Source organism: Sinohyriopsis cumingii, chromosome 8 (assembly GCF_028554795.1).
Source record: "Sinohyriopsis cumingii isolate HCF-2022 chromosome 8, ASM2855479v2, whole genome shotgun sequence".
In the NCBI taxonomy this organism is placed as follows: Eukaryota; Metazoa; Mollusca; class Bivalvia; order Unionida; family Unionidae; genus Sinohyriopsis; species Sinohyriopsis cumingii.
This window is the reverse complement of record NC_142968.1, coordinates 11,969,172-11,993,959: the sequence shown is the minus strand read 5'-3', so window position 1 is coordinate 11,993,959 and position 24,788 is coordinate 11,969,172. Positions and strand designations below refer to the sequence as shown.

Here is a 24,788-nt window from a genome sequence, read left to right as displayed (position 1 = left end):
AATAATCAGTCCTTTCGAGTGCACTGGATCCAGCAAGGAATCACGTGTGTCAGGGATTGATTAAGATAAATGTAATAAACTGACAACGAACAGTGCAAAACTAGTATCTAATTAGCCTGAGCGCTTTCAACTCCTAATGAGTCTTTTTCAAAGGCAAATACAAAACATAGACAAGACAAACAAATAAAACAGAAAAACCGTTGTGATTGCAAAACTTAACATGATTATTTCTATAGGAATTAAACCTTTAAATTTATTATGTTTCGACTAGTTTATTTCAACTTGTTGCGTTAGAGCGTCCGCTTCGGATGTGGGAGGTCGTGGGTTCGATCCCCGGCTGAGTCATACCAAAGATTTATACAAATGATACTAACAGCTGCCTCGCTTGGCGCTCAGCAGTAAGAGGTTAGAGTTAGGACTGGTCGGCCTGGTGTCAGGATAATGTGACTGGGTGGGACATCATGCTGCTACATGTCTGCGGCATGATGCCCCAGTGCTAGACATCACTATAAACTGCCACACTGCAGACATCGTAGCAATATGACTGAAAAATTGTTAAAGCTACGTTAAAAATCCAATTCACACACACACACACACACACACACACAACTTGTTGCAGATGTTGGAAAATATTTTTATTGACCTAGAAATCGATGTACCATAACAACACCTGTTACTTATGCAAATTTATGTAAGCGCAAATTATATTCCGGACATTTCATTGTCATAGTAGTAATTATAGACTATTGGGTGACTAATAACCAAATTTATAGAATTATTTAAAAGAAAATGTGTCGGCTGCTAAAAGATAATTTTATTTGTGCATGTCTGTCTTTTTCTAGTCTTCTTGGTTTAAATCGCTTGGTTTCAATGTTCTAAGGCGGCCTATCCAGTACGATTCCTTTTCTTTCCTGGTTTCGGAACTCCAGTTGGGTTGTGAGCAATAGCAATAAGTGTTATATCACTTAAAGTGTGACCACCGGATGAAAAGTGTTTTGCGACTGGGTTTCTGTACAGCTTTGTTATCCAATTAGAGTTATGAAAGTTTATCCTTTTGTGTAGCTTTTCAGTTTCTCAGACATATTGAAGGCTACACATCTTACATGTGATGAGATAAATTACATTCTCTGTTTTAAACCTTTTGTTTGGACCATGTATGTTCAGTTTTTCTCTAGCACGGTTTCTGTTTAATTTGTTTATCTTGTCTGTGTTTTGTATTTGCCTTTAAAAAAGACTCATTAAGAGTCGAAAGTGCTCAGTCTAGTTAGATACTAGTTTTGCACTGCTCGTTTTAAGTTTATATATATATATATATATATATATATATATATATATATATATATATATATATATATATATATATATATATATATATATATATATATATATATATATATATATATGGTCAGTTGGTTTGAAAAATATCTAATTCAGATCTACTTAATTGCAAGCCGCATCAGTTCAAGGCACATCTGAACTGGGTCAACTAAACTCGTACACAATCAGATGAAGAATTTTAGTTTGAATTTAATTTATTGGTTTAGCGTGATAAACGAAACGTTTGTCGTAAATTTGTCGTTCATCACTTGAATAAAACGGCCTCTCAACATCTCGATTCAGGCGAGATTTTGTCTGAAAAGGATTACTTCGAAGAAATTATTCGATTATAAGATGATGGTATTGAGTATTCAGGCAACATTTTTCGTAGCTGAATGAAAACATGAAACCTATATATCACTTTTACTAACTCAAGTATTCTTTGATCTGATAAAGGCCAGTATATTATTCGACACAATGTTATTACCGTCCACACAATCCAGTTAAAATAATTCTCCCCATATTCATATCACACTGTGCATTGTATCTGTTCATGGAATCGTCCTTTTCAAACTTTAAAATGTACTGTCAAAAATGATCCATGGTCTGTATGTAAAATAGTCATTTTCCATATAGTGGAGAGTTATTTCTTTAAATACGCCTTTTTAAATTGGAAGGTTAAATTGTAGGGCAGGAAAACGCATATTTAAAAATTTGAAATCCATCATTTGTTTTAAAAGTTCAGTTTTTTATTTAATTATGGTTAGTAAATTAGTAAATATGAAATAGTGGGGTTAGGGGAATAAAGCTGTTCCCAAGTTTCTCACCGTGCGCAGAATGGTATGATTTCAGGCATTCAGTGATATCTCTCAGCTGTATTTGGTAACCAGGAATTTAAAATCAACGAAAATATGAGTTGCATTGTCTTCTTCAAGCGGAAACAATATAAGAGGGATTGCAATTTCAAGTGGAAAATGAGTCTAAGCTTTATTCCGATTTCGCGAACTATCGAACTATCGAACACATATGTATATATGTATGACCTGTGGCACAAGATGTGTAGGAAAAATGGGAACAGGCATCATCAAAAGGAAGAAAATATATTCTCTTCTTCGGAAAGCGGAATGTAAATAAAACCCCTTATTATCTGCAAGTTTATATTTATAAAAATCGACACCAGCATCGCCCTGTGGTTGCGAGTTGTGCTCAAGGGTCGCATGGAAAGATATATAAAAGATCAGATGTATCTCACCATTAAAGTGTGAAGTATGTTAAGAATTATCATGTAAGACCAGAACTACAATGAAAGAAAGCATGCTTGGATTGAAAACAAAAATGTCACTGAAATTGACAAAACAAAGAATTTTCAATGAGATTGTATACCTTTATTTGCAGTATTAAACAAATCGGATATATATATATATATATATATATATATATATATATATATATATATATATATATATATATATATATATATATATATATATATAAAATTCCAATGGTTATAAATATACCGTATTTTCTACAATTTTATTGGATGTAAACGGTGAAATGATACTGGTCTGAAAGAAGGAATGGAGGCACGTTGTATGGAACCCCATGAATGGATATGAGAGTAATCGCGTCATGTGCATATGCCTTAACGATTACTCTTTTCAAAGATTTACATAATTAATCCCGCCATTTTATGGAAAATACAAAGGTCAAACAAAGAGCTTACTCTGGTCAAAATTGTAACCAGGTTTCTGGTCGCTCGATAAAGTATGATACTTCATAATTGTCCAAATTGTAACCAAGCCTCTGGTCACTCGATACAGTATGATACTTCATAATTGTCAAAATTGTAACCAGGTTTTTTGTAACCAGGTTTCGGGTCAAACGATACAGTATGATACTTCATAATTGTCCAAATTGTAACCAGGTCTCTGGTCACTCGATACAGTATGATACTTCATAATTGTCCAAAATGTATTTTTTGTTTTTTTGTTTAATGCTTTCTTAATTGATTGTGTTATTTGATCCACTGGAATATACTCAGTACAATCACTAACCAGGTAGGGGATGATCATATCACCATTCTCATTACAATGTGGGACTACAGTGGTCATCAAATGGTCGAAATCATTCCCTGTCTGGTGACGCTAGTATGATACGAGGATGATACCAATGAAACATATAGAAACAAATGTATTCTTATTGATATGTGCATGGGTTTGTGATTTATGTAATCAAATGTACCTCATGCCATTCAAGTGTCTGTGCTATTTTTCTGTGTTGTTATTAATCTCTGAAAGGAGAAAATAAATTTGGATAGACTTCTGTTATGCATATTTAATTTACATGGTTGTTAGCTTTTTTAATTTCAATATTTTTTCATTACATGTTATTGTGATGTAACATTGTATGTTGGACTTGACCTTGTCCAAAAATGAGTTCATTTCTGCTTGACCTGATTGAATTTTTGTTTTATTTTATTCTGCCTAGACAACTAATACATAGCAAAATTATTCTCTCTGTATGGGCTTAATATCAGGATCATTAATAATAGAAAAATTAAATATTTTTGGGGGGTCCAAGTTATTAGAAATTCCTTAATGTAATCCAGATTGTGGTTTATAGTTTGTAAACATCAAGATCATTCTAGAAGGTTATTTTGCGTTAGGTAATGTTTTTCTTTCTTTCTTCAGAAAATGCTAATCGTGACTTGAGGCCAAATAGAAAATTATAAAACCGTGTAGCTGTGAGGATTATTTAATTCGTGCTTTATGTCTGAGCAAAATCAAGGTGTATTATATGTTGGGACCAGTAATTCTGGGTTGAATTTTATTTCTTCGAATTACTGAATTCACGTGATTATTTTCCTCTGGAAATACAAAAGTGCTCTGATAAAAGTCTTTGATAGAGACATTCACTGGAATACATAGTGAATTAAAACCTGGAATTACATTACTCTGATTCAACAAAAGACTGTTGGCACATCAACACTTTATAAGCTACCACAGACACATCCTTGCCGTCAGATTTTTAAAAAATGTATTCTGGAATTGTACTGAGTTTTATTCAGGACTTTAAATTATTAGGACTTGTGTCTGTTATTCTTGGATTATTTTGGGATTTAAATGGCAATACCGTAAGTTCTTTTTTCTCATTTTCATTTTATTTTCTAGGGAAATAAATTATTTGTTAAATTTTACAAAGCTTGTTATTCACTCTTTTCTGTTACTTATTTTAAGAGCATTGACTCGAAAATAGTTCTAAATATTTATAATTACTGCATTTTTATCGGAAAATATGAACGAGTTTTTTTCTGAGCGATAAGGACTAAAATATTGCTCAGAAAATAAAGTAGTTAATATTACAAATGTAGTAAACATTTCATTTTATACTCATTTTGCTTTTATACTTACGCCAACAATACACAGAGAGCACCGCCCATCTACCCATGAACTTGGTAGCTTATCGCGCGCTCAGTCATTCATTTTAAAAAAATCTCGCTTTAGACTACTTAAAATAATAATTTTAGCCATATTTTGAATGACTGTGCCTTGAAACAGCGGTTCCAGTTGTCCTGGAGGATTCATTTTTCTGTCCATCCAACTTAATTTTTAGTTGTGATGTACTGGATATATTTACTCGGTGAAATCCGTACGATTTACATGACGTTGGTGGGACTGGCCTGGATACCGCTGCACATGTGTTTCTGTTCAGTCATCGATATTTTGGAATCATAATGTGGAAAAGTATAAAATTCCTTAACTGAAACACTAAAGAAGGCACAGAAGACCCAGGACTGAATGTTGTTTGTTAGGAATTGTGAAATTTGTGAAATTTGAAATTTGAAATTTGTGAAATTTATTTCATCTTGGACTGAAGTGCATTCTCCTTTGGATTTGAGTTGGAAATGTGAAATTTGTTTCATCTTGGACTGAAGTGCATTCTCCTTTGGATTTGAGTTGGAAATGTAGTAAAGATTCCGATGAATTACACTCTGTGGATAAATCTTTGGAACCCGTATAATTCTGAACAAAGAAAACTATGAAAGTTCATTTTTAGGAAATTCAAAATGCAAAAAGCTATGTCTGTTTATTGCCATTCTGCTTGCCAGCGATATATAAAGTATTTTTATTCCCTATCATTTGCATTCTGTTTTGTTGGTGAGAACCCGTCTTTTTACATAAGCTGAATGACTTCTATCGCTACTAACATTTTGTATCCGAAAACAAAGGTGGTGGTGGTGGTGGTGGGGGGATGGGATTGCAATGCACCTGCATTGTGACGGTCCATTTCTTCAGCGGAAATGCTTACTTTCAAGGTAGTTCCAACAACGTTAACATTTTTAGACACACGTGTCGTGCACGATTCTGACAATGTAAAGTTAACGGAGAAAACAATGATCACACAATAAGTGACGTTTATTATGTTTAGTTTATTGTTTACTGTTTAGGTTAAAATTTATTAATTAATGAAAGCCAGTTAGTGTGGCAATTAGCGTAATGCTGCGTCTCGGGCCAGTAAGGTAAGCAGAAGAATATGACGTCTTCATTCCCATTACGACTGTTTATTAACTTTATTTATTAGACTTTACTTATAATTTAACGTTTAAACTTCTTTTTATATTATATTTTGAAGAGTGAAATATATTTTTCGAAATTAATTGATAGATATAAGAGTTATTGGGGAGAGGATTAAAAATGATTTTTGGTGGATACTAGGGTCAATGTATTTGTAATTGTTTTTATTTGTACTGCGGTGGGTAGCGTGCTGTTTGAAACAAATATTGTGGTAGTGACCGAGTTAAAATACAATCTATACTACAGTTGTTAATGATATTAATTCTGTTCAAATTGCTGTAGTAAATAAAAAATAAAAAAAAAAACAAATACAAAAATTAAAACGATTACAACAAAGTTTGAACGGAATAAATAAAGAAATTATTTATAAAATATATGCTTTTTAGTTTCCAAAACTATGCAATGATTCATCTGAGAAAGGTTTCGAAGATAATACGAATGTAAATGTTGTTGGCGGAATAAAATTTGAAACAAACGTTGGTTCAGACATCATTGTGCAAAGTAGACGAAGAAACATAATTAGATAAATAATATAAATTCTTGCCAGTCAGCATGGAAGATTTTGAAAGGGCAAGCAAAACAATAAACAAATTATGAAATTTCATATGAATAAATTTAATCAAGGGACGCAATTCAGGCAGCGAAAACTCAGAAGTAAACACCCACATGAATTTGGAAGATTATATAGACGGTTCGGAAAACAAAATCCACGAATCAAGCAATACAGTGAGAATATGATTTTTAAAAAGAAAAAACAAATTAAAAGACAGCCATTGAAGGACTTGAAATGGATTGTCATGATATACTGAATTATGGAGGAAGAGACCCTAAATTGCATTAAATCGCTAAAATGCAATACCACACCTTAAAATAACCAAGTTATTAATTAATTTAGCAAGTATAAATTAAATAGAATTATGTCTACATAAAACTATCAATTAATTTATCAAGTATATGTTATAAATAATGACGCCTACATACATTTATCGATTAATTATAAAGTATACATTATAAATAATTATGCCTACATATATCTCATTTTTAGCATGACACTCAAGCGGACAGAATGTTCCTAAATTCTCGGCTTGAGAGAGTCATAAGACCTATACATAAACGCAATGGGGTCTGACTCACCCTAAAAATTATCACCCAAAGACAATAATTTTAAAATGACTTGTTAAATTATTCATTCTTATTCCAAATCTCAGAATCAATAATGTTTCTTGTGGAGGCAAACAAGCCGAGTTCCAATCTGGATCTACAATAACAGATCATATATTTGGATATTCAATAACAGATCATATATTTTGATATTCAATAACTGTTGTTATATTTGGATACTTAATAACAGATAATATTTTTGGATATTCAATAACAGATATTATATTTGGATATTCAATAACTCATATTTGGATATTCAGTAAGTCATATTACATTTGAATATTCAATAACTCATATTATATTTGGATATTCAATAACTGATATTATATTTGGATATTCAATAACTGATATTATATTTGGATATTCAAAAACAGATATTATATTTGGATATTCAATAACAGATATTATATTTGGATTATATGCCTTACAGAATTTCTGAAATTCACAAGTTAAAACTATTATTTACTTGATCTATTTTAGCAACGTTAATGATTCTGTTTGTCTGGTTGGTTTATTGCATATTTAGTCAGGAAATTCCATTAAACGTTTTCATCTATCCATTTAAACAAAGAATCGTAACACTTTTTTAAATCTGCCAAATCCATCATCTTCGTACATTTTCAAGATCGAAATTCATTTTATAATAAAAGAAGTATCAAAAAGCTTTAATTGGATGATAGCCTTTTTTCTAACCTTTTCGATTATATCTCACGGGGCATGCGACCAATAAATGGGCGCTACATACATGACACGATGTAGCAACATGATTACTAATCAAAGAAAATGAGCATAAATGTATTTTTAACCTTAAAATCCTTTTCAAGAACATTAAGGGGTGGGGAAAGCTCTAATTGGCTTGAAATGTGAAAACGTACGGCCGATCTACATCATGTACTAAAGTCATTAAATATCCATATCAATTCATCAGTTCTGTTTAGTATCTACTGCGGCATGGTTTTGTTACGGTAAAGTTTAGTTTGCTTAGTGCTCTAGGGTTGCAAAGGTCAGTGACACAATTAAAATCTATTCCTTGCTAAACCGTTCTCAAAGATCTTTGATTTTAAAATCCATGACGATATTCCTGATGATTTCCTATTTTTTGACCCAATTGATATATATGACCCCTGCTCCAGGGCTTACATCCAAGCATAAACAGCATGTTACATGCATCATTAAATAAAATGAGAACTGTACAATATAAAAAAGAATTTTGAAAGAGAACATTCTATGTAATATATGAATTTGTACCTTGCCTCAGTGGTTACAGACAAATTTGTCACCCATGCCTTGCATCTACACCTGAATAGGAACGTCTTCTGCAAAGTCTGGCAGCTTTATTATAAACAGTTAAACAGTTACTGCGTTCACAGTGAGTTTACCGGTTGGACTACGAACCCAAGCACGTACGTACGAACAACATAACGAAACCAATAAACCCGATTTTGTAACCGATATAAAATGGAAGCGTTGTTATGTAGATGAAAGTCTGACAGTTTGATAAATACCGATTTATTAAATTCCAATAATATTTTTTTAGATTATTATTAAGGGCATAAAGATGGTCATTAATGGTCATTACTATATCAATGGTCATTAACATATAACTGCTTGACCTTAATATACTGAAGCAAGCAAATGCTATAAAAGAAAGATTACGAAGAGAATAAGGAGATGACGCAGAGAGGATATGCGGACGGAAACAAAAGGCGAAGAATTAGAATATATCTGACTTTTTTTAAGAGAAGTTATGCAATTATACTTGTTCGCTATATTTATATTATTATTATTATTATTATTATTGAAAGCTGTTATCTTACCTCTGAAAAGTACGGCGAATTAAAATTCCGTTCGTAGTGGTATCTCATTTTACATAAAGTCCGTTATGAAGATATCACACATAAATTATCGTGTTTTGCAGACTTTTATCTGCTTAATCAACATAATTCACTCTCTTTATTAGTCAAGTTCAGTTTGGAGGTGTTCCGAAGTACTACTCTCCTTGACCTAAATTAATGTTGTTTTTAATAGTCATGGGATGTGTAAGCTACAATCAGATGGTTTTTCGTGACAAGCTCACCAGCAAAATTGTTACTACAGTCCCACTATTCCAACAAAGTCATGTAAGAGCAATATCCCAAAGTCATCATGCCTGTTCATTTGAAAGACATCAAATACTCCACCAAAAAATTGAATCGAATAAATTTGAATTGCTACAGGTAGAGGCCATATCACGTGTCCTTGGGATAAGTTATCGTTCGGTGCAGCTTGACAGTTTGATAACAAGTGCATATGCGTATTCCAGTTTAAAGAAGTGACGGACGCATTCAAGTAAGTTGAGTTGATATCGGTGCAGGGTGCAAACTAATGCAGATAAATGTACATGTAAACACGTGATAAAGCTATGATAAAATGAATCATACCAGCCCGTTTCAGTCACGGGAAAAATGTTCTCCTTGTTTGTCCGAAAAAGAACAAACTAATCGGCGGGCTTGCAATTACGTTGCGCAGTTGTTTTTATTATTATACAGTAACTGTACAGCTTTCATTTAAAAATTTATACAATATTTGTTTGAAACATTAAAAAATATTGATTTCATTAAACACATGTTGCATTGTTTGTCAGTTATTTTTTTTTAATTCCAATATATGCTATTGATAATGTAACGCTGTATGTTGGACTTGACCTTGTCCAAAATCAAGTTCATTTTTCTACCTGGCCAGAATCATTGGCTCTTCATTCTGTAAACAACTTGTTTTATATTAAGATCATTATTCATAGAAGTAAACATATTTATTTGGGTCTGGGTTTAGACTTATGTTACGTGTTTAGGCTCTAATAAACAGTAACAAAAGAAAGAGTGAAAATAACAATCTTAACAAATTTTTGTAAATAATTTATTTCCCTGGAAAAACACTGTAAAAATGAAAAAATAAGAACTTATGGTCTTAACAATCAATTCCAAAAATAATCCAAGAATAATCTACGAATTAAATTTTAGAAGTCCTAGTAATGAAATGTCCTAATAAATTCAAGTCTGAGTCCCGACGAAAAATACAAAACTGAAGGCGATGACGTATACTGTAGTCAATATATAGCTGATACGTACAGTCTTTTGTGAACAACAGAAAATAATATTCCGGTGTTTGAATTCCGAATAAAATTTAAAGAAATGTCTTTTCCCAAGAATTCTTTATGAGCACTCAAATATTTCCAGGAAAAATAATTAATCTTTTAGAATCCAAATAATCTGAATAAAAATTAAAATATAATTCCAAACTGTCACAACCACAGTGTACAAGCCCAAATGAGAAAAATCTCTATAAACAAAGGTTATACAGTAGCTTGAGACGCAAAACAGATTCCAGGATGACTATCACGTGACCACATTCTAGAATGATTTAGATGGTATCTACAAGTCTAATGGCACGTAGCACACACAGTACAGCCTTTTTCACACCAAAAATGAATAAAAAAGAAGTTGTTTACTTGACCCCCCAATCAAGGCTAGGAACTAGGTCAAAATAGAAACAGTGCTTCTATCATTATGTATTTATGAAATGATTCAGATCAAATTGAATTTTCTGGAAAATATCAAATTCCTAGTAAACAAAACTACATTATATTGACATGTAATGAAATTAAAAAAGCAAAACAAACAAACTTACAAACAGACAATTAAATTAAATAATAAAATAAATTAAATCAAATATACATAACGCTAGGTTAGTGGAATTCCCCTATAAAAATACATGATACATTCAACATTCTATATTATAATTTTAGTAACAGATCTGCTGATTATAACTAAGATTTTATTTCGTAAACATTATAAACTGTCTGGAAGATTATTTTCCAATAGGTAATATTTATTTTTAATAGAAAATGCTAATTGTGACTTAATGTCAAGTAGAGGACTATATAATCTTGTTTTTCTATAAAGTAATTATTCGTGCTTTACGATCTTAGAAAGTCAGTTGTATTATTGTTTTATCCAGTAATTCATTTTGGCTGGAATTTATTTATTCAAATTATATATAGCAGAAAGAAAATATATGTATAACCGACGAAAATAGAAAAAGATACTTTTCGTCATTTAAATGTAACAGATATCGGTGCTCTCAATGTACAAATATAAGAGAAAGTAGTTTTTTCTGTAGCGCCATTATAAAAGAAGTATTTTCTCTACTTTATAACACCAACTGCGTATCAACTGATGTGATATTTCTGATCACCTGTACAAATGTAACATGCACTATGCTAGACAAACACTTACACAAGTTTCTAAGAGAATGAATATTCATCGCTTTCATATAAAACATTATAGAGATCCTTAGTTCTCCTCTAATATTCCAATACATTTTGATACCAATAATCACTGTCTACTTGATTTTACTTTCACGCCGCCAATAGATATTCTGCATGGAGACATGAATAGATTCATAAAAGAAAGTTATTGGATTCATTAGTTAGATACTTTGTATCCTAAAGGCCTTAATACCAAGGCAATGTATAACACTGTATAAAATGTCAATTAAAAAATTTATATGTTGTATATTCTTTATAAAAAATATAATTGGATGTATGTCTGTTTGCTGTTTGTCTCTATTTTATTTTACTGACTTTATTTATTTAAATTATTTAATTCAAGAGATTCTTCTCTGGAATTACAAAGTGCTCTTCAAAAATAACATTTTTGGAAATAGAGACTTGGATTTTGTCGAGAATAACGAAAACACCTTTAAAGTCGTAGCGTCAAGATTCCTCAGGAATTTCCTTGCATTCCTTAATGACGGAAACTACCTTCGTACCCGTACAGTGAAAAAGTACTGTGGTACGTAAACCGATTTATTGTCTGCTCATTTTTGTCTCCGTTAACTTTACATTGTCAGAATCGCGCAGTACTTTACGATACTGGACACCTTCATATAGCACGCACGTGCTGAACACGTGTGCCTAAAGATAGTATAATGTGTTAGGAACTACTTTGTAAACATACTATTTACAACCGTGTTGTAGATGCTTTAGGTTTTGGTTGATAAAATTTGTGAATTAACTGAAGCAGCTCTTTCGTCCATTTGAAAATATAAATGATAAAGTTAACGACGTGGACTAGTTTATTGAGTCTGAAACGAAGCTTTCAAAGAAGTAAAGGAAAGAAGGTGATATTCTGCAACATGAGAGACGCAGTAATTGGAAATACCGTTCTGATCATTGAAACAGTTATTATTTTGGAGAATAGGCAAATAGAATGGTTAAGACTATGACAAGTGCTCTAGGATCTAAAATATAGCATATAAAAGCATACTGTAGCCAAGAGCTATCGCATATTTATGAGAGACGTACCATTTTACAAGTATGTCAAAATAATAGATTCGAGAAACAAATGCAACTGAAGGTTTTGTTGGGTAACTAACAGATTCAGAGCCAATAATCAAAGAGGACAAAAAGTATTATTTCTGCTGGATAAACGGAGTGTCACACAACAGCTGCTTTTCAGTTTTCTCTGTCTAACCATTCTGATACAATGTTAGGCTAGCGATAGAAGACACACTGTATAATACAGGTGATAACTGGGGTCCCTCCAACAGCGAAATACAAGTGACAGGGCACAAGCATGTTTTCTTTAGATGGTAATAATATTGGCAGTAAATATACTTACATTTATGCATCTTGAATTTCCTCAAAATATACTTTCTTAGTTCTTCAAATCCATTCGACATCTCCTGCAAAACATTATACACACTGAGACTGTATTAGAATTTCGAGTAGCCCGCATTTCCAGCTGAAATCCATTTGCCTTATTGCACTGAATCGACCCAAAAATCCAGTGCTTCATAACCAGAAAAGCAGAATGGGGTTGGACCAACATAGAAAAAAATTATTCATGCGCATTCGTCACAATATGACTCTAAATTTCAATTTTAAGTAGACCAAAACGACAATATTTTTTAAAACTAATGTACAGCACGCTACTAAGTTAAAAGGTCGCCGGGTGGAGCATGTGCGCATGAATATTCTTATAGCGGATTATTCAATATACAGTTGTACATTTATTTTGCAATAAAGCATAAATTCAATTGCATTGTTTCTTGTAATGTCTTTTATTATTAAGCCATAAGTAGTTTAACAAAATGAGGCTATTGTAAAAAGGTTACTGTTTTTGTATGGGATACAATGAACTCTTTTTATCTGAAAAAATACTTCACTCCGCAAGATCGTGCATTATTTTTCAGAAAAACTCGTTTATATTTTCCCATACAAAGGCAGTAAACTATAAATATCGTCACCTATATTTGAAAATAACATTAAGCGACGTTTTAGGAATCTGTGAAATACCTTCACATTTACGTAATGTTACTCCTAAAATTGTGTTATGAACTTTGCAAAGATCATGCAGTTTCAGTTGTATTTTAACTATTGCTAGCTTTGCTGTTAGTATTGACACGTCATCTATTCATTGTGACGTTATGAAGTTATTATGACGTAATAATAAACACTGTCTTAATACACTCTGCGCCATAGCCGGTAAGTAAGCGACTCTGCTATCTGGCGATTTGCTATAACATCGTGGATATTATTCCTACGCCGAACAGCCTGGCGGACGCATATGTATGTTAGCAGTTCATCAAAAATAATCACACAGTTTACCGTACTAATTGGTTCTTTGTTGTGATGACTTATGTAAGTTATACTGATATATAATTTTGATTTTGAATTCGAAGTAAATAAAATTATTCGTAAGACGTTGTTAACATGTGCTTTTGTAAAAAGCATAATTGCGCATTCTTACTGGAACACTTCGGTTGTCAAATCTTCAGATTGAGAGGTGCGTAGTTTTGCACTTTGTGAAGCTCCTCGATTTAGAAAGGAAAATAAATATTGCATGCAGTCCTAAACCAATAATGCCTAAATAGAAGTGATCAGTCTTGAAAAACACCGGAATTTGTGAAGTTTTGGTCTTGAGGCCAGTTCAGAACATTCGTTAGTTACATCTGTGTTTTGTTGTGTTTTTGTTTTAAATAGAAAAGACTGACGATTGCATGTATTGTGTGTATTGTCTGATATAATGAAACTACAGTAGTAACTTAGGTAAAGTGAATAGTGTTAATACACGAAGAAACTAGTCTTATGGTACATTATGTGCTCTTTATCATCATGAAATCACAATCTTAATGTATATTGCATATGCACAAAGAAACGACAGTAGGTTTTGATGCTCATTGTTAATGGTAAATAATCAAGAAACCAGTGGTATGTATATTTGATTTAATTTATATCTGATTTAATTGATTGTACGTTTTAAAATATTTCTATTTTTTTAAAATTTCATTATATGTCAAAGTAATGTAGTTCTGTTTACTAGGAACTCGATGCTTTTCTAGAAAATAGTTTGACCTTGACTGTTCATTTTAGTAAACACATAAGACTGACCTGGTTCCCGACCTTAATTCAAATTTAGTAACAGTCACCTCAACAAGTTCTTTTTTTAAATTTATTTTTATTGTGGGAGTAATAAGAGTGAGATCGAGGCTGTACTGAATACGTGACCCTAGGCTTGTAAATAGTTTTAGTGAAGTAAAAAATTTTTAAAAATGTTATTCTTAGAGTAAAATGATTGTTGTTTTTTCAGGGCCATGCTGAGAGTACATGATGTAAACATGATCACGTGACCCTCATACGGGTACGCATTCTGCGTCTCAAAATTACTGTATAACCATTGTTTTAGAGAAATAATCTCAGTCTGGGCTTACAAACGCTTGATGTCAAGTCGTTTCCTTCTGTTGAAGCCAGTTTTCGAGTTATATGTTAATTTTTCTTCAGATTATTTGGATTCAAAAGGATTAATTCTTTTTTTCTGGAAATATTCGCGTGTTCATACAAAATTCTTGAACAAAGACGTTTCTTAAAATTTTTATTTGGATTTCCAATACCAGAGGATTATTTTTTGTGTTTTATAAGCAACTGTACAGAATTACACTATATAGGATACATCATAAGTCATCGCCTTTCATCTTGGATTCTTAGTCGGGACTCGAACTTGAATTAATTAGAATATTTAATTATTAGGACTTCTAAATATTTTATTCGTGGATTATTCTTGCATTATTTTTGGACTTGATTTTTAAAATCGCTAGCTCTTTTTTTTTCTTCATTTTTACCGTATTTTTCCAGGGAAATAAATTATTTGTTAAATTTGTCAAAGCTTGTTGTTTTCACTCTTTCTTGTGTTACTGTTTATTCGAGCCTAAACACGTAACACCAGTATCAAGTTATAGTGGATTCTATATATGCTCATGCAACCAGTCTTAATATACAGCGCATACTGTACATCATCAAGCAGCTACTGTGTTCGGATAGATTGCATACGGTACATCATCAATCAGCCACTGTGTTCAGATAGATTGCATACGGTACATCATCAAGCAGCCACTGTGTTCAGATAGATTGCATACTGTACATCATCAAGCAGCCACTGTGTTCAGATAGACTGCATACTGTACATCATCAAGCAGGCACTGTCTTAAAGTACTTCGTTTTGTTTTGAACACGCAATCCATTCGTATCTAAAGCTGAGACCTGCAGCTGCACTTAAACTGGCAAATCGCAACAAGCCGACTGTCGTGGTAATGAACGAACTTTCTTGAACAGCAAATGTGTTTCACTTTCTGAGAAAAAGTTATGTGAGCATGAACATGTAAGCACGAAACTGATGGTGACTGAATGTAGCTATTACAATAAAAGAACAAATATTGCTTGGTTTTGCATGAAAAAAATTGTTACTTATCATTACGCGCACTGATGTGAAAACGAAAACTTATGAAACAATGAAACTCTCATATTTTACATGCTTTTGAACTGAATATATCATTATTGCCAGTCATCGCATCAATGGAAAAATATAATACCTAGTATGCGATGTTCTTAGCTTTATTGAAAAGATATTTATAAATCAATATGTTTTAAATTTCTGTTTCTTTTCGATATATATATATATATATATATATATATATATATATATATATATATATATATATATATATATATATATATATATATATATATATATATATATATATATATATATATATATATATATAATAGTCCTTAATGATGTGTAATGAGAGAAATTAAAACTAGACATGACAGTCTGTCAGAATAAATGTGTTTATTTGGCTTGTTACTTTTCAAAACACTGCTTCATATGCATTTGTTTTGAAAATGAACAAAGCTTTCTTACTGGAAAGATGTACTCAAAAGATGACGATCACAGTGACTTTCGTTTAATTTTAGGAACAGAAAACTAGATAATGTATCTGAATTATGCCCCCACCACCAATAAATTAAAAAAGAAACCCACCAGTTGTCTGACATTTCAAAATTTCCGTATTACAAATCTTTGATTTAATTGATGCAAAATAGCTAAAATACACACTGACATTAAACAAGTCATACATTCCATGTAGGCCTTCAGTACCGACAATTTCTTTTATTAGAATTCGATTACGCATACTTCTAAATGGCGATACTCATTCCAATTTGAATCTCACACATTCATATTCCTTTGAAGCTTCATTATATTTTAAAAGTAAGTGGGGATTTTAGGACGAGGTCAACATAAAGGTGTGATCAAGTACAAACCCGATTGAATGTCTCGCGCTGTGATGTCACAATTAAACAAATTCGTACTACCCTGTAGTTGTTATGATCAGCTAAGATAGCCTCTTTTTTTGACCCGGTTTAGTACCTGGCAACCATTTTTCAAGTAACTATTAATAATTATCGTCAAGAAGTTTATTTTTCATGAGAGTTAAGTTACAGAACTTACAGGAATTTGGATTGAAAAGCATTGGTTAAGCTATATTAGTATTAATTTTAGAACAACGCTTAATATTTAATTAAGAGGAGTAAACGTGCCAACATGATGTACACGTAAGTGTAGTCAAACAGCCATTATTATTAAAACAATTAGGGGGCCTATTCACTTATCCAGACTGAAGGAATGTCTGTCGAACCTTCAATTAACCTTTCTGTTAGCATAATTTAACAATGGATCAAAGTGTCACACTACTTATCAAGTTTTACTGGACTGTTTTACTTTCGAAATACATTTCTAAACTTTGCAATACCTACTTAAAGTCAGAATTAAAACTTCTAAATTAAGAGGTGATTTCGCAAATGTTGTATTTATATATAAACTGCTTTATTACAAAAGTAAGAATATAATTATGCTTGGAGTGTCAATTCCCAAACTAATTGTGTTGTCATTTTTCTTAATAATATTGAAACAGTATTTCAGCCATTGTTTCTAATTGAATCTATCATCTGCACTTGTACGTCCATAAATTCCAGCCTAAAGTAATTACTGGACAAATGATGGACTATATTTTGTCATCATCTAGTATTGTAGCTTTGTGTAAGAAATAATTTGTTAAAAAAACGTTTAAGAAATGTTTACACTAAAAATTCAGGGCTGTTGCAAGGGATTTGGCGCCCTAGTCGAGGCCTCCCCCTCTCCCAGGTATCGCTTATTATAAAATGTTTGTTTTTATTAATATACTTTCAGTTTGATAGTTTTTAATTTCATTCTTTTTGTCTACATATTTAATGATAATAAATGAATAACCTGACAGGGTAGTTCCCTTTTGGCGCCCCTCTCCCAAATCTTGGCGCCCTAGGCGGACGTGTAATTTGCCAATTGTGTTAAACTGGCACTGTGAAAATCCTTCAATTTCACGTTATCAATTCGAGCAGGCAGAGAAGAAAAAAATGATTATGTTATCTGAATATATAAAATTAAGTCCTCTATTTCATTTGCAGTATAGACTCGTAGGTCGTTTTTAGTACGCGTAGACTCATTGGGTAATTTCACTACAACGAGACTCATGGGTTGTTTTCGGCAAGTGTAATTACATCATACAAAACTTCCGCATCTTTTCGTAATCTTCATGATATGTCATGAAATATAAATTATACATTGCTACAAACTGTTTCGTCTATTCTTGATTTGTCACTTTTTGTATTTCAAATTAAATCTATGAGGAATTTTCCTTATCACTGATATGCTAATTTAAAATATTGTTTCAGTTCGTGTGTAAAGAGTAATTCATCATACGGGGTAGAAAGAATCATCAAGAAGAACTACCTCGATAATTATTCAGATTCCATTTACAATATAACTTTTTATACAAAACGTTTTTGATCTTGACATGTTTGAATTATGCAAAACATGTGAAGATAAAGCCTTTCCCATCGTATGAAGTACCAACGTATTATTGCCAAATTCGTGACGTGCTTTTAGTACATGTTTCCGAACTTGCTGGTAAGTGCTTGATGCAATATCTGATTAAAATTGTATCCGAAAGAAAATATATTATAAAAGTCAATGCATGATAAAGCCATCTATTTATGTTTGTGTTTAATGGCTTTTCTCAGACATGATATCTTCAATGATTTAATAGCAATCTGCAGACTTCCGTGCTTAAGAAATCGCCATTTTTTAATATTTTTAAAATTTTTTTTAAAAAAAAAATAGGCAAGCCATGAAACTCCAGATAAATTTAATAAACTGTTCTTGAAATTGTATTGTTGTACATCAGGCAAAGATTGAACCAAAGGTATAGTATTTCAGATAAAACAAAGGATTTAATTATATAAAAAAATTCTCCAAAATATCATATAGTAGACTTGAAAAAAATTACTTCTAAATTTATTTAATCGCAATCTAAATCAGATACAATCATTTATAATATATAATATATATTACAGTTTCATCAGCATATTGATTAAGTTTATTTTATAATATATATTAAAGTTTCATCAGTATATTGACTAAGTTTATTTTCAGTATTATTGAGAATTATTCCTAAACTTGTTTTGTTGTTTCTTGTTATTTTCCCAATAACCTGTACCAGAAATAAATATAGTTTGATCTTCATGTACTAAAACATTCAACACTTTTTATTCTTTGTGCAATGCAACCTTTGCAAATTATATTTTCAATAATAATATTTGTCGCCAATTCCTTAGCAAATAAGCTATTCCTATTTGGTTAGTAAATATGTTATGATACCTTGCGTTCGAGTAATTGATAATTAATCTGATTTATATCGACAATTTATTGATCTCTGTATAAATAAGCACCAATCGTTCCCAAAGATTTATTTTAAAACAGACCGCTACGATTGATCTATTCAAACCTGGACGCCTATCAATAATCTATGTAATTTTGATATATGTAAATTTAAAAACGTTCAATGTTTTCTTCACATTTGTTTTCTGGAAATCTTTCCTTTTTATATGAAGCAATCGTATAGTGTTTCCTGTTATAACAAAAGTGTCTGAAAATTGTGATTGAATTTATTGAGTTAAACATTATCATTCATAATTTGTCTGACATTGGATGTCACCTGTTGACAGCAGTTGTCATCTGTTCTTATGGTAAAGGTTTGCATGAGTTGGTTTATTGCATCGTTTGCTATTCTATTGTATTTTTCATAATTTAGAAACGAATTATGCATCTTCCAACAACCTTCACTCTTACATTCTCTTCAAATTTTTTTTCTCAGATTATTGCTGTATGATTTGATCTGTGCCCTGGCACAGAGCACCTATTTAGAACATAACACCATAAATCATATGAAATGATTTAAAGAAAATGTATACGAGTGTTGTTGTCAAGGGTTTTCCTATGCAATGCCAACTCTTATGTTTTCATTTAGGACCCTCCTTCAATCAAATAATTCTAAGCGTTTCATCATAGCTGTCACTTTCTTTTCAGAATTTGAATTTTTTGTATTGATAATTTTTAAAATCCTTTTCCTTGTTTAATATCAAACATTCTGAAAAACTCTTATATTCTCTTTCAACTTTTCATAAAAGTGTATCTCATCTGTATTTTAGTTCGTTTAAATTAACTGTCAATTAATTTCATATCCTTTCATTCAATTGTCATGTCTACTATAAAATAACTTCGCATTTTATCTCCTTTGCATCGATTGTGCAGGATCGAAATTCTAGTTAAATAGCCATTTTATATATGAACTAATAATAACATTCAGTGCCAATCTGATGTAATTTACAGTTCTTGTTCTTTAATGATATAAATCTATTTTAGACAGAGCACAGTTGATAAAACCCATCACAATTAACTATTAATAACATATAATCTCATTCAGATTTACTTGATAGATCTTCTTCGTTCGTGATAAAATCTGTTTTAGACAAATTATCATTGAGACCCCGCCCCGCTTTTGTGAAAATATTGTTGTGTGTCCTATACGACTGTCTGTAGATTTTAAGTATTGATCAGCGTAAAACTCCAAACCTGTATCACAGACGACAAAACATTAACGTGAATGCATGTACATCGTATTCTCACAAGGACACATTATCTAAAACAAGAAACAGCTAAACACACAACCACATAAATAGACACACATATGTCAACACACACATACAGAGACACACACAGCCAAACACACATACATCCTCCACCACACCCCCCACACACCACAATGGCAGTCGATTTTATTTAAAAACTGCTGAATATGATCATCCGTGACTTTAAATCTAAATACCCAAATCAAAACAACCTACAACACTGCAGTCCAATTTGTTTCCCAGGGCACTATGCGCATATATCTTCTCTGAACTGATTTAAGATACAAACTGGATGTGTTTGTCTATATGTATTGACCAGGATTGTTACCTCAAAGAGATGTTTATTCTGACACGATATTAGAACAAGTTCTTCTTTTCAGATGCAGTGCTTTGCGTCATCATCAGCTAGGCGTGATCTTGGCATTGCACCAAATATGCTAACTGATTCTGGCACGCTTTAAAATACAGTATAAATAATATTGTGAATTAAATGCCAAATAATCCTTACCGTTTTTTCACCAGTCGAAACATTTAGACCGTTTCGAATGAATTCCAATAATATAGAATGTGAAGATGTATCAAAGGTCATGATGTTTCACAATGATATAACCCTGAATGTCTTTAAATGAATTGACATTAATCCGGAAGTAGTGCTTATGGTCTAAAAGTGAATGATCACTTTGTAATTCCAGTGAATAATTTAAATACATGATTCCTCTCAAATTATATATGTACAAAAAAGTAATTGTTTCAACAGACTGAACTTAAAATTGGAATGAATAACATTGTTTGTGACATCCTTTGTAAAATAATTTAATTTGACATGAGACACAATAGAACGTCCAGTATGTAGGTAATTTCAAATAAAAAACTTTCACTAATTGATGAACAAGGTCAGGGCTTTAACTTAAATTCAGTTAAACATCTTTTTAAAAATGACGAAATTCAGGTAGATACAACTTTCAGACATGACAATAAAGAGGCTGGCCAAAACTCTGCCTTCAATCACGCACACAGGTCAAGCATAGAATATAAACTAAAGACACCTAACACACTTGCATGTGTGATAATGTTCACAATTCAATTTTGGCAAACATCCAATTTGTAAATGTGATTATTTTGGTCTAAATTCGGTATGGAATACTAAAGCAAATCTGACTACCTTTTCATACGTTTCACTTATCAAGTGCATGGTGATGTAATGTTATGATAACAATACTTGTATAATCTCATTGCATGTTAACATTTTTATCATGTTGTGTTGTTTGTGCCTCTGATTCGAATGTAATTAATAAAAACGAAACTATTTGTATGCAACAATTTCTTAAATAAAAATGTTCGGTGAAGGAAATGTATTATTTCCTGGAGTGTATCATATATGATTAATTTTTTAAAATTTTCCTCATCTGGGGAATCATTTTTGATACCCATTAATACACGATCATACTGTAATGGTTTATTTTATTATACTATAATGCGATCACTATCGTTAGCAGACCCCAATCGTATATTTTGTTATACTATAATGCGATCAGTATCGTAAGCAGATCGCAATCGTATATTTTGTTATACTGTAATGCGATCACTATCGTAAGCAGACCGCAATCGTATATTTTGTTATACTATAATGCGATCACTATCGTAAGCAGACCACAGTCGTATTAGCTCTCTTATTTCACTTATACACTGCTCTACTTGTTGCACATATATAGTCTCTGCCTGTTGGAATGCGTCTGTTAGAACAAGGCACATGACTGGTATTTATACCCCTGAGAATTGGCCTGGCGCAGAGATCAATGTTATAAACCTTGGTCGTAAGCGCACGCACGAGGGAAACACACGAGTAGTTCCAATAATACTTAACAGCACCTTAGAAACTCTCAAAAGTATGATGACGGGTGACCAGCGATTCGCACTTTGGCAGTTGAATTACTCTATATTTGGAGACTTGGTGTGAACGTATTCACATCAGAACCTAACTCTTTATCTCAGAAGACAAATATGCTATGCTAAATAGTGTAAGAGGACTTAAAAGAGGCCACAAAAACACAACGACCAAAGAGACTAATTTGGACCAACATTGACAACGGGAGACAAACCCGTACGATGTAAGTACCAATCGTAATCACCCAAATTAACAATATAATAATCATCTGAAATCACTATACGGGATATTAAAATATTTGTACAGTTATTTATTGCGCCTAGTAACCTTACAAGTCCTTTATATCTTCCTGTATGTATTGAAATATATCCCATGTTCTTGACTATTGAAATTTAATATTTAATGCTTAGACATGTGAATCAGTGAAATTTAATATTTAATGCTTAGACGTGTGAAAATTATTTTTAACTGAGACACACACTACTTATATTTATAACACCAAAATTTATCACAGTATTAATATAGATGGAATGAATTTCTATTATCTCAGTATTGCTTTTGGATGGATTTGAACAAGTCTTAACAGTTGTATGCAAAGACCTCCGGCCTTAATGTAAAGAGAAAACACGAATAGTATGGATAGGAAGCATGAAAGACAGCAACAGCCGTTTGTGTATAGAGTATAATATATACTGGATAGATAATAGCCTCACAATATTGGGCATTATCTTCTCCACAGATTTAAGTCTCATGATACATTTGAATTATGATAGTAAATTAAATGATATAAAAATACTACTGACTCTGTAGTCGAAGAGAGTTCTTACCCCTTATGGAAAAATTATTGTGATAAAATCAAAATTAAATCACATATTAATAAGTTTACTATCTCCTTAATAATGTTTCACTAAAAAATTAAATAGATAATTCACAAGTTCTGGAGGAAAGAATCAGTTGATAAGATAAAAAGAAAAGTAACAAAAACAAGTTATGAAGCAGGGGACTTGCAATGGTTGACTTAAAAAAGTTCATTTGTTCTCTCAAATATATCTTGGGTCAGAAGAATACTTATCAAAAGTACAAAATGGACTAAACTCATGTTTCATTGTTTTAATCTTTTGAAGGATTTCAACAAGTTTGCTATCAGTTATATATAAAGGAGCATAGAAGGTATTGACAAAATATATCAAATAATCTAAAAAGTTTATTCCAAAGACTTTGTCAAATTTTCTTACTGAAGTCCTAATATATAATGAAAATACTAAGGTCGGAGTGTCTTTATTTTTTTTGTAGCAAATAATGGCTTGAAAAAGGTATGCTATATATAAACGATATTGTCCCGAGTAATGGACAATTCCTTTCATGGCAAAAAGTGAATGAAATGTATAATGTTGGGACTAAATTTCTACAATATGCAGGGGCCCTTAATTATGTGAAATAATTTATGAATAGATTATGTACCGAATCCCAACCAGAAATTTAAAAAAAAACCCTTGGATTGCAAGAAGGACCTTACTTATCAGAGAAAAACTAAGAAAGGTTGCAGAAACATTTACAGTATTTTAGTAAAAGACACAGAGATATTAGAAACTAAAGCACTACTAAAAAGGAAAACTCAGCTTAATTTACCAGACCAATTAGACTGGGCAAGGTAATTTGCCTTCACATACAATATTACAAAGGATTCTAATCTGATTTGGTTTCAGTATAAATTACTGCATTGAATTCTTGCAACAAATAGCTTTCTAGAAACAATTGGAATACCAAATAATAATAAATGTTCTTTTTGTATGGATTCACCTGAAACATTGATTCACCTTATTTGGCGATTGTGCAACTGTAAAGCAGTTTTTGAATGACTTAAGCTAATGATTTAGAAACATCACTAATGTTCTGCATACCTTTTCACTTACACAAATAATTATCGGTATATTAGAAGAAGGCAATGTAATAAATTTATATATTCCTGATATACAAAATATACATACACAATATGCGCCTTGAAATAAAACCTCTACCCATATCTTTATTTAAATTTGTTTGAAAACGATGCTACGCTTGTGAGATGGAATAAGATAAAATAAATAATAATTGGAAAGTTTTAAAAATTTAATAATTTAGTTGTATAGTACTCATTTTCTGTATATTGTTTGAAACGTTTTAGATATATTTCTGAAAATCAGTTGATGAATATACAATCTTGAATTTTCTCGGTTTAATTTTTGTACATCTCGACAACCTAACGTTTCCAGTAGATTTGTCTGGGTATTTTAATTTGAAAGTCGATTCCAGATGTTCAAAGCAAAACGGCCTACATATATGGAAGGCTCAATTCCAAATATTTAGTAAGAGCCCAATTTATTTAGGAGGAGATTTAGCACAACGCTTCAGATGAGGTTTAGATCTTCACGAACATTGGCCGGTCCAAAATATGGCCCTCATATCGGATAGTTTAGGAGAGAATGTGTAA

General features: G+C 31.7%; 1 protein-coding gene across 2 annotated transcripts in view; it reads right to left on the bottom strand.

The window, feature by feature from the left end:
• LOC149792982 (putative palmitoyltransferase ZDHHC24) overlaps nucleotides 1-9,339 on the bottom strand; it is a 34,052-nt gene extending 24,713 nt beyond the window's left edge. The window contains exons 1-2 of one of the 2 annotated variants that reach the window (XM_089966849.1): nucleotides 8,870-9,339; nucleotides 3,559-3,607 (exon numbers count right to left, since the gene is read on the bottom strand). The gene's annotated coding sequence lies outside the window, so the exon portion shown is untranslated. The remainder of the gene's footprint in view (nucleotides 1-3,558; nucleotides 3,608-8,869) is intronic. The other variant, XM_089966848.1, reaches the window with a different exon arrangement.
• Nucleotides 9,340-24,788: the final 15,449 nt, after the last annotated feature.